We start from the raw sequence: 18381 nt of genomic DNA on the forward strand, positions 1-18381 counted from the left end.
CAATATAGCATTGTTAACTCACTGAAGAAGCATCAATCACTGTGTTTACATGCACTTTGCTAAAGTACATGTCGATAGATTTATTAGAATACCAATCAATTCGACTCATGCAAATATTTATAATCAGTCAAAATACTTAATACTGTTAATATACCTGACTTTTTCTTTTTACGTCTAGGACCAAGTACTGTGTCCCTCACGGACCCTGTCCTGACAGCTGTGGGTTGAAGAAGAAATATTACTATATACATACAGTACACCAAGTTAAGCTTAAACTCAAGTTTCAAAATACATCCCACAAATGCAGCATCACATGATGAAATAGGTGTTAGGTTCAAATATTTTTTTGTTATTGCAATTTAATTGAGGTTGATCTATGAAGTCTAGGTGTTTTGTTGTCTTGCCTATATAATTGACTCCATACTTTATGTGTAAGGAATAGTTTGATAAATATTAACATGTTGTGCTGTAACGTTAAATGAATTTAACTTTGATTCAAAAACCTAAGTTTATTCCCCGTATGTTCATTATGGGACAGTGTCGTATCTAAATGCAGTTCTTGAGTATAAAGTTTAAATATGCTGCATGACGTTGTTGCATGAGTTGCTTCGAAGTTTACCCCTATGGTCAGGGATTGCTTTAGATAGACCACAATATTAATGATATCAACCTCTCGTACAATATATGGACATGAGCCAAATCATTTTGATGTAATCGACCTACTGCCCAACGCTACAATGTAAGACCCTTTCTGTGTGTAAACCAAATCACATAGGAGTTTTATTTTGTGATTTATCAAATGTAAAGTAAGCCTGCTGTTGCTTTGCATTTTTGTGTGAAAAAGGTATAACTATATAGTAACCACATGTCTGTTCAGGAATGAAAGACTGTATTTTTCTAAACGTTTAATATTTATTTATATCCGAGTACCTAAGGATATACACAAACCCAAGTATCCCATTTTCCTTTCATATTTATGAAGTTGTAGGTGAAATTGTTATTTAGATTAAGCTATTGTTGTTATTATTATTTACCTATTGGAACAATCATTATTCCCAAAAATGCAAGAAGTGCAATTAGGTGTTTTGAGATATTGTAGAAGCATGACTTGTCAACAAGTTACCTACAATAATCTTTTAGGAAAATATCGGAAAACACTCTTGACTTTTATAAATAAAAAAGCTGCAAATCTCAGAGAACAAATGTCACTATGTGTGCTGTGTGCTCTGCATGTGTGACCATTAAAGAGGGTTTCATCCCTCCGATTCTATCTATCTATTTTATTACCTGGCCCCTCCGTGGTGGTAGCCTGTCTCACATCATCCCGCTGGGGCTGCTCCTCCTGCCCCATCTCTATGATGGTGCACTGCTTCACGGGGGGGCTCTTCAGCACCTCCACCTGCACGGTGCTTGTCTCTGGCACCTGGCTCTCTGTGGTCCCTGCCTCCTGCCAGTTGTTTTCTGGTTCAGATGGGTCATAGGGTTTGAGGTTCACCGTGACTGTCTCTTCCGCAGCCCCCTGGCCAGTGGAGTCCTGTGTCCAACCTGTGCAAGTTAAACAAATGTTGGTCTTGACTTGCTTAAGACAAAGAGGTTAACTCATATATCTAGAAATAAGAAATACAGCGTGCTTAAAGAGCTTACGAAATGAAGGACAACACTGTTCTTATTAGGATAATATATACTATTATTAATGGGAAATCATTTGTCATTAATGACAATATGTCCGCTGTATTTATAAATCGTGATTTATTACAACTTTCCATGCTCGCTTCCGATGTTACACGACCGCTCCGGACCAAACAGCTTTTGCCGGTTAGTGACGTCACGCACGTCACGAGTAGAAGACTTTTTGAATAATACACTAACTATATGGCTGATGTCGGACTCTGGCTCGGATATTTCGACAGCATCGAGTGACAGTGAGTCGTCAATAGACTCGGTGCACTTTCAAGAAGAGGAGGATTTTATTGAAGAGGATGCCGGTGTGGTGGAATCAGATCATGCGGGCGAGTCTAACGTGGTGGAACCATAGCAGTTTGAGCCACAGTATTCAAGTAGTGGTAGAGATACAGACGGGAGCGAAAATGGGGACGATGATCCTGGATTTGGCGGAGATCCGGTGCGGCAACAGAACACAGATTGGTATACATTTGACTTTAATTCATAGAGATTCTCAATAAATAGTAAATAAATAATGATAAATAGCAGGCACACTTGGCTCAGGCAACAGAACACAGACTGGTATACATTTGATTATAATTCATAGAGATGTTCATATATAGTAAATAAATAATAATACATAGCAGGCACACTTGGCTCAGGCAACAGAACACAGACTGGTATAAATTTGATTATAATTCATAGAGATGTTCATATATAGTAAATACATAATAATACATAGCAGCTATATAAGTACAGTCCATTTACCATTTACTGGTATACATTTGATTATAATTCATAGACACTTGGCTCAGGTAAGTGCATCACACTCTGCTAGGCTTGGAACTCACCACAGAAGTAGGTCTCCTCCTAAAAATGCAATTATTTCTCAACTATCTTTTGTACATTTAGGTGTACATGTGAAAAATGTACAATCATGGAAACAATTGAAGAGTGCCAATGCTGCCAAGAAAAGGATGTCATGGTGGCCAAAATGGAGGAATTCAATGAATATGAGGGAGATGGTGCAAACTTAACCTGCGTAATAGATCACCCAGGATTCCATTCAAATTGTCTGGATGTTTGGGTGATGCAGACAGCCTACCATCATTATTCAAAGAGGGACAGACAACAAGCAGGTGATCAGCCACGTAATGAGTAAGTTACTTGTGTTCACAAATTTGAAGAGCTCAGAAATTTGATGTATTTTTGGGAAGTCATTTTTTTGGGGTTCTTGTATTTTACAGAATGTATCGCTATGTGGCATACCGCCAGCTAGTGAGATTTTGCTGGGGAATACTTGGTAAGAACCACAGAATCCCACTGCCATCATGTGCCATTAAAAAGATCCAGGCGACGTTTCCATCTGACATCTACACGTCGTTCAAGTATCCAGCACTTGATTAGAGTCAAAAACAAAACTGATTGTCAGTTCAGTGATTAAATCTGCTTCTAAACAGCGCAACAGCCTCTCTCTTTTCTGGTTTTTCCCATCGACTGCTGAGTGGATCTGGGACATCGAAAGGTTCCTCATCGACATTGTTTTCGCACAAGCGTAGAGTCTCGGTCAAGAGTTCGGTAACATACTCTGCAAAAAATATGTTTTATAATCAAGAATTATATACTATATTTTCTAGTCCCCCAATTATGCATAGCTTGCCCTGAGGCACTTTGCATAATTAGGGTCTGAGACCTAGGTCGGCGAAGACCCTATTGAAATCGGTCGCGCAGCGACCGATAAACCTGCGAAACACACACAAAACAGGGAAAAAGACGGGCAAAAGCCCATCAAAAGTGGCCTAAATCATGACAGTAGGTGGCCCACGCCAACCTAGTCACATGGGCGCTCGCGCCCATGTGACTAGGCCGAACATTATTGATATCGGTGCGATTATTATTATTCTGATTATTATTTTAATACATTGCGCGCACTTTTGACCCCCGCAACATATGTGAAAACTCACCAAATTTCGCACGCGCGTCAGAAGTCGTGAAAATTGCGATGTGTAATTGGTTCCGGAACTTTGCGTCAAAAATTGCGTAGGCCACGCCCACTTCCGTTTTTAACGTTAACTCCCCCCACTTTAACTTTCACGTAAACGAACGAAACTCGCTACGCATATCTAGGAGACGAGCAAAAGGAGACGAGCAAAAAAGCCTCTTGGAGGGGTATAAAATAACGTACAGGAAGTCGGCCATTTTGAATTTGGTGTCGGAAAAACGCGATTTATCGCGTTTTTCGTCCTCCGTACGAATGTTGTATCGCGTTCGGGACTTTATCCGAACGACTCGAAATTCGTCAGGTATTATCTCGAGACATGGGCGGCAAATTGTTATCATGCAGTTTTTGGGTTTTTCGCACGGCATGACCGTGATTTGGCGCCAAAGTTCGCGTTCGCTCGATGCTAGGCGGTCCCTTGCCATGGAACACGATGATAGCATAACGCCAACTGAAATACTCAGAACGCCACCAAACTTCACATGATGGTTAACACTGCGGCCCTGAACAGCTCTAGGTCAAATCTGATGTTACTTCATTTGCCATTACCATGGCAACGGATCCTTCGCCATTAAACACGTTGTAGCTGTAACTCCAATGGACACGGTCCCATCGTCCCCCAATCTTCACTTTTATATCACCTGTCCATGCCTCAACAGCTCTACGTTAAATATGAAATCTCACCATTTGTCGTTTCCATGGCAACGCTTCCCTCGCCAAAAAACCTGGTCTTTTTGTAATTCAATGGAAAATCGTCCAAACGGCACCAGACTTCAGACTATCATTAATGGTCCGGCCCTCAACAGCTCTCTCTCAATTAGGGGATGTCAACATATGCCGTTTCCATGGCAACCCATCCTTCGCCAAAAAATACTATGTTGTTGTAAGTCAATGGAAAATCGTCCAAACAGCACCAAACTTCAGACTATCATTAATGGTCCGGCCCTCAACAGCTCTACGTCAATTATGGGATGTCATCATATGCCGTTTCCATGGCAACGCTTCCTTCGCCATAAAATACCATGTTGTTGTAAGTCAATGGAAAATTGTCCAAACGGCACCAGACTTCAGACTATCATTAATGGTCCGGCCCTCAACAGCTCTATGTCAATTATGGAATGTCCTCATATGCCGTTGCCATGGCGACAGTTCCCTCGCCATGAAGCACGGTGTTGTCCTAACTCAATGGACAATGGTCCAAACTGCACCAGACTTCAGACTATCATTAATGGTCCGGCCCTCAACAGCTCTATGTCAATTATGGGATGTCCTCATATGCCGTTGCCATGGCAATGCGTCCCCCGCCAATAAACCTGGTGTTGTCGTAACTCCAATGGACAAGGTCCCATCGTCCCCCAGACTTAACTTTTATATCACCGGTCAATGCCTCAACAGCTCTACGTGAAATCCGAGATCTCACCATATGCCGTTTCCATGGCAACACTTCCCTCGCCAAAAAACCCGGTATTGACGTAACTCAATGGAAAATCATCCCAACGGCACCAGACTTCAGACTATCATTAATGGTCCGGCCCTCAACAGCTCTATGTCAATTATGGGATGTCATCATATGCCGTTTCCATGGCAACGCTTCCTTCGCCATAAAATACCATGTTGTTGTAAGTCAATGGAAAATCGTCCAAACGGCACCAGACTTAATATGATGGCTAATGGTCCGGCCCTCAACAGCTCTCCGCCAATTATGGGATGTCATCATATGCCGTTTCGATGGCAACGCGTCCCTCGCCAAAAAACCTGGTGTTGTTGTAATTCAATGGAAAATCCTCCAAACGGCACCAGACTTCAGACTATCATTAATGGTCCGGCCCTCAACAGCTCTATGCCAATTATGGGATGTCATCATATGCCGTTGCCATGGCGACAGTTCCCTCGCAATGAAACACGGTGTTGTCCTAACTCAATGGAAAATGGTCCAAACTGCACCAGACTTCAGACTATCATTAATGGTCCGGCCCTCAACAGCTCTATGCCAATTATGGGATGTCATCATATGCCGTTGCCATGGCAACAGATCCCTCGCCATGAAACACGGTGTTGTCCTAATTCAATGGAAAATCGTCCAAACGGCACCAGACTTCAGACTATCATTAATGGTCCGGCCCTCAACAGCTCTATGTCAATTATGGGATGTCCTCATATGCCGTTGCCATGGCAATGCGTCCCCCGCCAATAAACCTGGTGTTGTCGTAACTCCAATGGACAAGGTCCCATCGTCCCCCAGTCTTAACTTTTATATCACCGGTCAATGCCTCAACAGCTCTACGTGAAATCTGAGATCTCAAATCATCCAAACGGCACCAGACTTTAGATGATGGCTAATGGTTTGTCCCTCAACACCTCAATATGACAATAGTGAGTTTTCCCCAAAAGCTGTTGCCATGGCAACACACCCCTCGCCGTTAACCACGATATTGCTATAAGTCCTGTGTATATGGTCGAAAACTGTTCAAACTTTACATGTGTGCCAACTGTCAAGCCCTCGACACATATATGTGTCAGTTTAGAGATTTTGTCAAATTTCGTTGCTATGATAACAAAATGGTCTCCGTGAAACACGGTTTTCTCATAACTCCAGTTAACATGCTCCAAACGGCCCAAAACTTCACACATCTGATAACGATGCAGCCCTCAACACATCTAGGCGTATTATGGGGTTTCATCAAATTCCGTTGCCATGGCGACAGATCCCTCGCCATCAAACACAATGTATCTGATACTGCTGTAACTCCTAAATACATTGTCCGATCGGCCTGAAACTTCCCACGTTTGCCAATGGCCGAGTCCTTCAGACACCTAGACACGTCGACGTGCGGACAACAGCCTGCGGAACGTCGAAGACCCGCTCAACGCTGCTTGCAGCTTTAATTAATCATTGTAGTTGAAACTGTACACTCCATTCTCACATAGCTCAATTTTCAATACTTACACAATAATGTTGTCCAAGATTGAATGTTTTTCATTAATTTGGTAAAACGGTATAATTAATGTTATTATTCTCTCACTTTCACTTTCTTACCATATGTAGCTGCTGTATTCACACGTCTAACTACATGACCACCTTTCTTTGCTTTGGGGAATTTCACAGTGTATTGGAGTTGTCCTGTACTGGTTTTGGCATGCTTCCTGCCAGAGTTCTCATTGTAGTGCAGTGCTGCTAGGATCAACCTACAAAATAAATGCATTTATTGTATAGAGAGAGAAAGAGAGAGAGATTTCAGAGGGATTTTAGCATTTGCAGGCCATTTACATGCACACAAACCCGTAGATCTCACTACAGGAGAGGGGAAACCCCCAAAAAAGAAGAACTTTGCAAATAGATAAATAAGCAAATAAAGTTGAAGTCTCTAGTATTTTCTGATGAGATTCATATTATACTTTACCTGCAATATATGCAAGTGTACGAGTATGCATACATCTTTGGGGCAAACTTGACTATAGTTGACTATACTGTGGTATACTTCTACCCCGTAGGTTTGCTGTGAAGGTGACATCTTCTTGACATCTCTGACAAAAGCTTTCTGGCTGACAACTTTATTCAGCTTTAGTGCTGGCACTGAATCTGAAAATACACAATCAAAAAAGGATATAGGATATACGATAATAGAAAAAATATTAGTTCTTCACTGCATATCATTTTTCTTTACTGAAGACACAAAAACATTCCAACACAACATTTGATGAGTGGTCCATTGTCGTATCAAATATTATTACCTGCTTTGAGCCATTTTTTCTTGCGGTTCTGAGCTGCAGGCAGCCGACCATGGGCACATTTCTCGAACACTCTGCCATGTTTGTTGTGAATGTTTATAATGTGGTTGTTGAGGGACAGCCATTTTTCAGCAATCATTTCTCCATTTCCATCCGGAGTTGATACGGCACACCAATACAAATGGTTCAGACTGGATTGTATCCATTCCCCAATATCGGTACATTGCTTGTCCTTCGCAAGCTTTACCAGTTTTTTTTTAGGTCTATAAAATAGAAAGTTCAGTATTTTTTATTTAATTGGAGAATTATAATTCTACTATAGTTAAAAAAATTAACCTACTTTTTGCAAGGTGCCAAACGTCGAACCGATGGTCCACATGTTCTTGGTTTTCCTTCAGCCATTTGTTGATCTGTGTGTGTCTGTCTGTCACAATTGTCTTCATGACGAGGTTTTCACTCTCCAAGAACTGGACACATAGCACAAGCCCCTCTTTTTCCATGTGGACACTTGAAGGGACTTCATTACTCTGGAAATACATTCAGAACACACATAATATTTTATAAAGATGGCTATCATAGAGCATTTGATTTTCAGCGGTCATATTTGTGAACATGGTTAATGCTTTGAGCTTGAAATGCATCGGCCAAAAAAAAAACACTCCTGAAATTATATTGTCTTGGGTTCGATAGAAAATATTCTCAGCTGTGTTTGGCTATAAAGTATTTGGAGGAGGCTATTCATAACATAGGATACATTCACTAATACTGACCTGCACTAATTGAACATCCAACACCTTGTTTATTGTGAGGTCTTGTATGGTATAGGATCCATACTTGGCACAGTGACCAGGGCTATCACAGCATCCATCCCCTCCTAACACCAGTTCTTTGTGTTTGTTCGTCTCCTTCAGTTTCTGCACAATGTTGTTCCGATTCTTGGTCCAGACTGTCTTGATTGCAGGTTGAAGGAATTTCTTCTGATGATGCAGAAATTTCCTTGTTGTGATGGTGTATCAGGTTGATGGATTTCAGTACCCTCAGCACTTTTGTTGGTGATGTACCCGCAAAAAGAATTCCTGCTGACAACAGCAGTTTTCCAGCAGGAGTTGTATCAATTAAAGGTTGATTCTGCCATGACCTGTGAGAAAAATATATTCATTCAATGTTCTATCATACTGTACAACCTGTATGAGTATCTCATGAATAGGACCACCTGTCAATCATGGCCACAAATATCATTCTCTAATACATATTTCGTATGGTCATCATTTAAAAATATTACCTTTGAAAACCACAATATTTGCAGTTTTGATCGATTTCCACAAATGTGCCCATTGTTCTCCGAAGGCGATCTGGCGAGTTCTCTTTACACATCGGACAATGGGTGAATAGTGACATCAGGGAAGACATGAACACAAGCAGAAGCTTACTCCTAAGAGGGTCATTGTCGTCCTGGTTGTCACTGTCCCTGTGAAATGGACAAAGAGTAAAATGATCAAGTCTGCAATAAATGGCTGGATCCGACCCTACATAATGATAATGTAGCAACATTTAAAAAAACATGACAAGACAATACTCATCAGTTGACGAATCAGATTCCATGTCTGATGGGCTATAAAGATGATCATTTTGATTATCCTCTTCATGTTGGCTATTGTCGGCCTCAAGCTCTTTTTCCTCATCAATTATGTCCCTTTCAGGGAGGTTTAGCTGCAGGTTGCACTGAATCCCAGCATCCACAGTACTTGTGTCATCATGTGTTTGTGTCCCAACAGTACACCCAGTTGGTTTGACTTCAATTCCTGAAAATATTATATATAATATTATATAATGATATTTATAAAACGGACAAGTCAAATCAAGCAATCTGATTGGTTCTTAGCCGTGATATACTGAGCGTATACCACGGGTAGAATTGTAAATTACTTTTCACAACAAGTCAGTATCCCTCCGCGTCTGAGAAAAACAGTATACCGTTGGGCTGAAAAGCAAACTGCAGGCAGTTTGCTTTTCATACTGGAACAAGAAAGCAGCGGAGAAGCAACGGGGCAGAAGCCCTCCTTTTTGACGCAGCGGTCCAGACATAGACATCAAACGCCAAAAAATATTCAGTGTGCAGTTCCTTTGACATTAGGGCAAGGATATCTAGATACTTTTGAAGGTTTAACATAATGAATTGTGCTACTTTTAAAGCAAGCAACGATGTTTTCAAATCTGTAATCAAAGAGGTCCGCAAAAACGCTATCGACCAATCAGATTGCTTGATTTGACTTGTCAGTTTTATAAATATATTAAAATGTCTTCCGTTACGAAACAAATAGCATAAAGAAAGCATACAAAGCATAAAATGGAAACATTTGAGATTAACTTCGCGTCGGGCCGAACCACGCCCCTTAGCTGTGATATAATGAGCATATACCACGGCCTGTCGTGAGCTATTGCTTAAATATACGCATGTTAGATGTATGTGTATTTGTATCTTACATATCAATATTTAAATATTATGATACTGACCTTTGGAACAACCAACATGGATTCGAACTTGCTGTCCAGCTGACCTGAAACGTGGTCGTGCCTGCATGGACTTGTGGTGTATTCATGGAGGGGGGGTCCGTTTGCACATCAATTTCATTCTGAAATGTACAAAACACATCACAACTTTACAAATACATTTTTGAAACTAGCTTGAAATTGTATTGAAAGTGTTACAGGATTGGCCTGTCACTTCAAGAGTAGCAGCCGCAAGGGGTTGTGGGTTTTGAAGTCTGTGTGTGTGTAAAATGTGATGGCCAAGGCGAAGTGCGAAGGTATGAAGAGAGATACGAAAGCATGGGCGGACTGGGACACAAATTCAGCCCGGGACGTTCAGACGCACCGGCCCACGCGTGCGGACCACCCTTGTAGCCTACAGATAAATTATACATCCATGCTAATATGAAGCTCAGCGCAAGTTCAGGCAGGAAGACCTATCACTTCGTATTGCGCGTCATGGCAATACTCGCTCCCTTCACTAAAGGATAGGGAGCGCCACTCCCCACTCCTCAGCTAACCTATCACTTCCCTCCATTCACAAGCCTAATCATCGCACCTGTTAATCCCTCTATATATGCTCTCCCCTTTTCCATCAGCTGTCTTCCAGGTGTCAACGCGCAACCCTCCTCCACCCCTTCGCCTCCTGCTTCCAAATCAGGGCCAAGCTCAACCTTCTCCCTTCCAACCGGACCTAACCACTTATCAGCACCACCAGTGTCTAGACCCAGGGGGGTTCATCGGAAACGGTTCTTCCCTTCCCGAATGACATCCTACAAAACCTGGGCCTAATCGCCAAACACCATTTCATTCACTTGTTATAAACTGTCATCATTATGTTTCATTTATATAATGTGACCCGATAATAAACATGTATTCCATACATCACGTCTCTCCTGATTGAAATACTGTTATGGCTAGATTCCCCAGAGTCAAGCCATAACTGCAGCTGTCTCACTTTCCTCATGGTCAACTGCATAAGAAGAACATCAGCAATCAATTAAATTACCAATATTATATCAACATCAACATTTGGAAAGGAACTGCTTGTCTAATTCAGGCCTATAAAATAAATGCAATAGTTAATTGGCCACAAATCTCTGTCCTTATGTTACGATGTGAGGTGCAGGTGAAAGAACGATACGTGGAGAGAGGGTTTTCTTGCAAAAATAAAACAGGCGTTTTATTCTTAGCCTTCATCATTATTCCCCAGAAACACAAACTGCATGTCTGGTGCTGCATTCACCAGCAAGGAACAAACACAAAATGCCCCCTTCCCCTCTCTTCCCAACAACATTTATAGGAGACTGCCCGCCTTCCCACTCCAACCTGGCCAATCGGGTCATGGTTCTGAAAGCGGAGTGAAGGGTTAAATACAAAATTAAACACTGTTGTCTACATTTAATAAAACCCTAAAGGCTTAAGTAATTTAATTATTGCATCAACATACATATTATACCTTCAAAAGCAACAAGTTCTGCTTAAAACGGATAGTTTTTAACCTAATTGACACTCATAAAATCACACATTTCCAGACCAATCGCGCCGTCCAAGACTCCGCCCACTCATACGCCACATATAAGGAGTACTTTGGAGGCGTGCTCCCCCTTTGAGCACTGGGACAAGATGGCCTCCAGGTCTGAACAAAGGAAATGGTGATTACTTGGTGCTTGTGTATTTTACAGACTGACAAATTAATTTAGATGCATTTTATTAGTTTGTCTCTGTAAACTGTTTTTATAACTTTAAATGAAATAAAGACAACTCTGAACAAACATGTACTACCTTTCTTAACAAACAAATAGTTAAGACCAACATGTTAGTGAGGGAGTGTGTGCGCTTCCTCACATTTCACACCTCCTCCCCTTCTGGCTTGCACAGGTCAGGCAAACGAGAAAGATAGTCAGCTATAAGATTGTTCTTACCGGGACAATACTGTATGGTGAACTGGTATGGCTGGAGGGCTAGGCACCAACGTAGACTCCTTGCATTCTGATGCTGTTTAGATTGCATCCACTTCAAAGGTCTGTGGTCTGTCTGCAACACAAACTCTCTTCCAAGAAGGTAATACTTCAATGAATCTATAGCCCACTTTATAGCCAGTCCCTCTTTTTCCACCGTAGAGTACTTTTTTTCCCGGTCAAACAGTTTCTTAATCAAGAACACTATAGGCTTCTCTTCGCCAGGCTCTCCTTTGGCTAGCACTGCTCATAGTCCAACACCAGAGGCATCAACTTGCACAAGACATTGTTTTGTGAAGTCCGGGCTCTGCAACACAGGAGCTTGACAGATCTGCCTCTTTAATGCCTGGAAGGCATTTTCACACTCATCATTCCACACAACTTTAGTGGGAGATTTTTTTGTTAGATCAGTAAGTGGGGCAGCTAATGTAGCAAAGTGGGGAACAAACCTTCTGTACCACCCCACCAGGCCTAAAAAGGACCTCACTTGCTTCTTTGTCTGGGGTCTGGGTATTACCTGTATGGCCTTTACCTTGTCCACTTGTGGTCGTATTTGCCCACGTCCAACCAGGTATCCAAGGTATTTCACCTCCTTTTGAGCCCAGGAACACTGGTTGGCATTCAGGGTTAGCCCGGCTTCCTGTATCTTGCCCAACACAGCTTTAAGATGCTGCAGATGTTCTTCCCAGGATTCACTGTAGATTACCACATCATCTAGGTAGGCTGCTGCAAACCTGGTGCAATCATTAAGAACAATGTCCATTAATCTTTGAAAGGTTGCAGGCGCTCCATGAAGACCAAAGGGTAGTACAGTGTAATGAAACAAACCCATTCCTGGAATCTGAAAAGCTGTATACTCTTTGCAGGCTGGCTCAAGAGGCACTTGCCAGTAACCTTTACAGAGGTCTAAAGCTGTGATGTACTTAGCTTTCCCCAACTTCTCCAGTAGCTCGTCAATACGCGGCATAGGGTATGAATCAAAACAGGAAATGCTGTTCAGCTTCCTCATGTCCGAGCAGAATCGAGGTTCAGTGGTGTTTTTCTTAGGAGCAAGCACTATAGGATTTGACCACTCACTTCTAGATGGTTCAATGACTCCCATGTCCAACATCAACTCCACCTCCTTCCTCAGTGGTTCCATCATTCTTTCAGGAATTCTGTAAGGCCTCAGGCGAACAGGTTTAGGGTCCTTCAGTATAATGTTATGCTTTATCACATTAGTGCGTCCAGGTTTTTCTGAGAACAATGCTGGGAAAGATTGTTTAAGCTCACCCAGTTGATGCCCCTGATCCAAACTCAGATGCTCCGGAGGAGCCTGGGGTTTACACTTCTCTCTGTGCGGCACCATGTCAGCCTCCTCTGTTTCCAACGCATCCTCTTCTTCCAGCTGGACATCTTGGATCATCAGAACATGTTCTCCACCTGCCTTCTGGTTTTTCCTGTCATGATATTATTTTAAAAGGTTTACATGCAACAACTGTTTGCACTTTCTTTTATCAGGACAGAGAATTTCATAGGTCACAGGGCCTGCCTTTCGGGTTACTGTATAAGGGCCTTGCCACTTGGCTAGTACCTTACTTGGCCCTGTAGGGAGCAGTATCAATACTTTCTGGCCAGCTTTCAGCTCTCTTTCACGAGCACGTTTGTCGTACCACACCTTCTGCTTATGTTGATGTTCATGCATGTGTTCTTTGACCGTTTCTCTGTAACTGTCCAGTTTGTCTCTCATCTGCAGAATGTAAGAGATGATGCTGTTGGTTGTAGTTGCCACTGCCTCACCAGCCACCCAGTTCTCCTTCAGCACATCCAAAGGGCCTCTGACCTGTCTGCCATATAACAACTCAAAAGGGGAGAAACCAGTTGAAGCCTGTGGCACTTCTCTGTATGCAAACAAAAGGAACGGCAACCATTTATCCCAATCTTTGCCAGTATCATCAATACATTTTCTCAACATTTGTTTCAGTGTACCATTAAAACGTTCTACCAGACCATCAGTTTCAGGGTGGTATGGAGTCGTTCTGATGCCTTTAACCCCAAGTTGTGAGTACAGTGACTTCATCAGATGGGACATAAAGTTTGTACCTTGATCTGTTAAGATCTCTTTAGGGATGCCAACTCTAGAGAATAGCTCTACTAAACACCGCACTATGTTTGACCTGAATGGAACGCAATGGTTAGACATCTGGATATCTGGTGGCATAGTCACAAATAACCAGGGCAAACCTGTGACCCTGGCTACTTTTTGGCAAAGGACCAATTATATCCATGGCTATTCTTTCATAAGGTACACTCATTATTGGTAATGGTTGTAGAGGGGCTCTGTTTGAAAGTTTGGTAGGAGCTACAGGGCCGCTGCATACCGTTCTGCTAGATCTGCCGCTTCTTCCCCAGTCTGGGGATTGTGCTCCTTGACCCAGGTGCGGACGTCTGGTTGAAGCACACAGAGGTACTGCTCCAAAACGATAGTCTCTCCAATCGCCTCCTTAGTACGGCTGTTCGGTCTCATCCATCTTTTGTAATGCCCCTTAATACGGTTGTAGGTTTCTCTTACAGTCTCTCCCACTGGCAAAATGGTGCTCCGGAACCGTTGTCTGTAAGTTTCTTCAGTCACATTAAACTTCATTAACACTGCTGCTTTAACTGCTTCATATGACTGACTGTTCCTCATCCATTCCAGCATAGGCCTCAAGAGCTCTTCCTGTCAACAAGGTTACTACTCTGGCTGCCCACTCAAATGGCTGCCACCCCCATGTTCTGGCCATCTGTTCAAACCGAACAAAAAAACGTTCTGGGTCTTCACCTTCTTTGAAGTCAGGTATCCTCGGCTCACTTATATAGGGCCTTGCTGTCCGGATTGGTGGATCAATATTCTGCAGAGGCTGGACAGGCCAATCGGATAAGGAGACAGGCCTGCTAGTTTGAAGTGGATTGAATTTTCCATGTGGCTCAGCTTTTAGCAGGTGTGTTGAGGTTTCAGCTTGTAGCCTTGGATTATCAGCACGCGTTGCATAGGGATACTGTTGAACAGGGTCATAGTATACTTCTGAGTCCTGCCTTGACTTTGAAACCATGTCACTTCTTAATTGTTTAATCTGTTCAAAAAGTATTGCCTCAGTCTGCTTAGACCTGTGCACAAACTCTCTAATTGCTTCCACAAAGCTTACTGTAGAGAGTTCCTCACCCCCAGTATGGGCTGTAAACACTTTGGGGCAAACCACCAGCTCTTCCTCATCTTCTTCACTTTCAGCTGCCACGGCTCCCTCAAGTGGCGATTCTTCTTCCATTGTCCCTCGTCTTTTTTCTTCCTCCATGTCTGGCAAGGCTGTGGCCCTTGCCTGACGACCTCTTCCACGTCCACCTCTCATTTAGTCACTCTGTCCTCAAAGACTCCTCACAGGCGTTTAAATATCCCACCAATGCCACCAATTGTTACGATGTGAGGTGCAGGTGAAAGAACGATACGTGGAGAGAGGGTTTTCTTGCAAAAATAAACAGGCGTTTTATTCTTAGCCTTCATCATTATTCCCCAGAAACACAAACTGCATGTCTGTTGCTGCATTCACCAGCAAGGAACAAACACAAAATGCCCCCTTCCCCTCTCTTCCCAACAACATTTATAGGAGACTGCCCGGCTTCCCACTCCAACCTGGCCAATCAGGTCATGGTTCTGAAAGCGGAGTGAAGGGTTAAATAGAAATGTAAACACTGTTGTCTACATTTAATAAAACCCTAAAGGCTTAAGTAAATTAATTATTGCATCAACATACACATTATACCTTCAAAAACAACAAGGTCTGCTTAAAACGGATAGTTTTTAACCTAATTGACACTCATAAAATCACACATTTCCTGACCAATCGCGTCCAAGACTCCGCCCACTCATACGCCACATATAAGGAGTACTTTGGAGGCGTGCTCCCCCTTTGAGCACTGGGACAAGATTGCCTCCAGGTCTGAACAAAGGAAATGGTGATTACTTGTTGCTTGTGTATTTTACAGACTGACAAATTAATTTAGATGCATTTTATTAGTTTGTCTATGTAAACTGTTTTTATAACTTTAACTGAAATAAAGACAACTCTGAACAAACATGTACTACCTTTGTTAACAAACAAATAGTTAAGACCAACATGTTAGTGAGGGAGTGTGTGCGCTTCCTCACACCTTAGTATTTAATATTATTGAATATTATTATTTAAAATGATAATATTATATAATTGAACTTGGAATATCATGAGCATATGACTATCCTAATGCATCTAACTTTATGCACAATATAATAGTCTGGCCAGCCCTGCAGCCCGTTCTAGGTTCTGATTGGCTCTCTAGGTTGGCATTCTATCTTCTAACTGGCTGTCCAGGTTGTCAATCACAGCCGTGGGCAAATGATGCTAGTCGTAACATTGCTAAACTTTTTCATGACGGTTTTCTCAGGGAGCTAGTCTGATGAGTTGACCTCTGACGCAGGCCTCACCTTCTCCCGGCCCAGCCCCTTCAGTTAATGTATTAGCCTACTTTCAAAAACATAAGATTGACAACCTATCAATAGCCCCGTAGTCTGTATTCTATCTATATGGCGCTGGTCTGTAGGCCTATCCGATACAGTGTCAATGTAACTGATTACTGTGAAGAACGTGAATACACGGAGGTTCTTCCCACGGCACCCGAAGCCCCGTTTTCCTGCTTTTTCCCCTCGAAATGTCTGGGCAGCTGGTCACCGGCTGACAACGAGCCAAGTCAGAAACCCGAAACTACGGTTTTACTACGGAGATACCGTTAGTAAATAAGGTAACACAAGTTTATACATAATATAATATCTAATAACATTCATAATACAACATGTGGTTGAATTGATTGAGAGAGCAATGCTATAAAATCAAACAATTAAATATATGAATTATGTACATACATGTGAGGAAGATACAAATTGCATTTTTACACAGTCCGTTCTGTATACTTACTGGTGTAGACACAGCTTCCTCCCCAGTGTGGAGGTCAAATAGATTGTCGCTATCCTCAGTTCTGTCAGTGGCTTCATTGAACAAAGTTTCCAATACCTATGTAAAAATATTGACATTTTTCATAATTTGAAGCGGTTGTAGGCCTATGAAGTATACTTTTACTATAAATGCTGTGGGCAAAGTGCATGCAATCATATATGGCATCATGACTTCATCAACTCATAAATGTGTGAGATTTGACATGTCATTTTGATTCAGGCTTTATGCTTAAAGCAAGTAGCGCGGCTTACCTTCGCTTTCTCCCTTTTGGCGAATGCATTTCGCCGTCTCTTTAGTGGAGGACTCTGCCTCGGGGGATGTGTAGGAATCGGCTTGGTGGCTTGTGCTGGCATTTGGGGTCTTGGCAGTATTGTTGGAACAGCATCTTTGTTCAGTTTGAAATTATTTTTTAATCCAATTTCCTTAGCGAGCATTGTGGACTGGTCGAAACACGATCTTTCAAAGGGCTGCCCACAAATTGTAGGTTTCATCGACCCCGGGTTACCTGGACCAGCAAAGTCCGCCCTCGTACGACGCACTTGTTTGGTCCATATACGTGACATTTGATAATTGTTTGGCCACAAAAACATCCCATAGCCAGATTTGGAGACGGCCCCACATCCCCATACCACACATCGCTTGCCGATTATTCTTCGCGTTTTGTTGTTGTGCATCCTTTGTTTTAATATTTGCCGCTTCAAGGCACTTAAACAATGGTGACTCAGCTGTGTTCTGCTCAGCTGTGTTCTACTCATGACGTCACCGCCGGAAATGACCGAAGTTGTTGTTTCCAGAGCTACGAACGATCGTTACTAACTGACAACATTTGTATGCTGTTATAATCGTGATTTATTAAAAAATACATCAATAATAAAAAAAACATATGGCACATTTCACAATACAAATGCAACCTCTATCATATACTAAGCCCACTAACAGGTGCTAAAAGCATTTCGTAAGCTCTTTAAGGTATGTTTCCAGACAGGGTCAAAAATATACTCGTCATGTCATAGGACTGTGTGCAGTCAAAGTTAATAGCAGAGAAATAGTGGTATTTATCCAGTCAACCATTTATGGTTTTGTTTTTGCGATATTATTCTTCAGATTTGTGTCTACATTCCATGTGATGTGACATGTCAATTTGTCGGTAGACAACATATAGACGTGTGCATGTGTGTTCCCTTACATTATTTACATCCACACATTTTGTTCAGAATTTATGAGACTAACGCAAACTAGTTTGGCATAAGTGCAATCAAATAAGTAGCAAGTCGCTTTGGATAAAAACATAAATGTAATGTAAAGGGACCTCTGGATGCACTGGATAACTGCTTTTGTTTACAAGCTGAGAAACATGACCTTAATGCAGAACTGCCAAACTGAATATGTGGTCAACTGGGATCGTCTTCATGTATTGTGCTCTTACCATTAACCTCAAAATATTTCTCCCTTTTGGGCGTTGATAAAGGAAACCGTTTAGGAACGGTTTGCTAAAAGGAAA

The 18381-nt window shown here is 42.1% G+C and overlaps 2 long non-coding RNA genes across 2 annotated transcripts; both read right to left on the reverse strand.

Annotated features, from left to right (window-relative positions):
* Positions 1-5833: 5833 nt before the first annotated feature.
* LOC307035163 lies at positions 5834-9991 on the reverse strand. The gene is made up of 7 exons (XR_013807035.1): positions 9905-9991; positions 8967-9192; positions 8673-8858; positions 8161-8528; positions 7731-7917; positions 7394-7653; positions 5834-7241 (listed from the first exon to the last, which is right to left on the reverse strand). It is a non-coding gene; the product is annotated as an uncharacterized lncRNA (long non-coding RNA).
* A 5476-nt stretch (positions 9992-15467) lies between these two features.
* On the reverse strand, positions 15468-17762 carry LOC307035164. The gene is made up of 3 exons (XR_013807036.1): positions 17132-17762; positions 16842-16937; positions 15468-15547 (listed from the first exon to the last, which is right to left on the reverse strand). It is a non-coding gene; the product is annotated as an uncharacterized lncRNA (long non-coding RNA).
* Between the last annotated feature and the right edge of the window lie 619 nt (positions 17763-18381).

This window comes from Notothenia rossii, assembly GCF_949606895.1.
Source record: "Notothenia rossii genome assembly, chromosome: 4".
Lineage (NCBI taxonomy): Eukaryota > Metazoa > Chordata > Actinopteri > Perciformes > Nototheniidae > Notothenia > Notothenia rossii.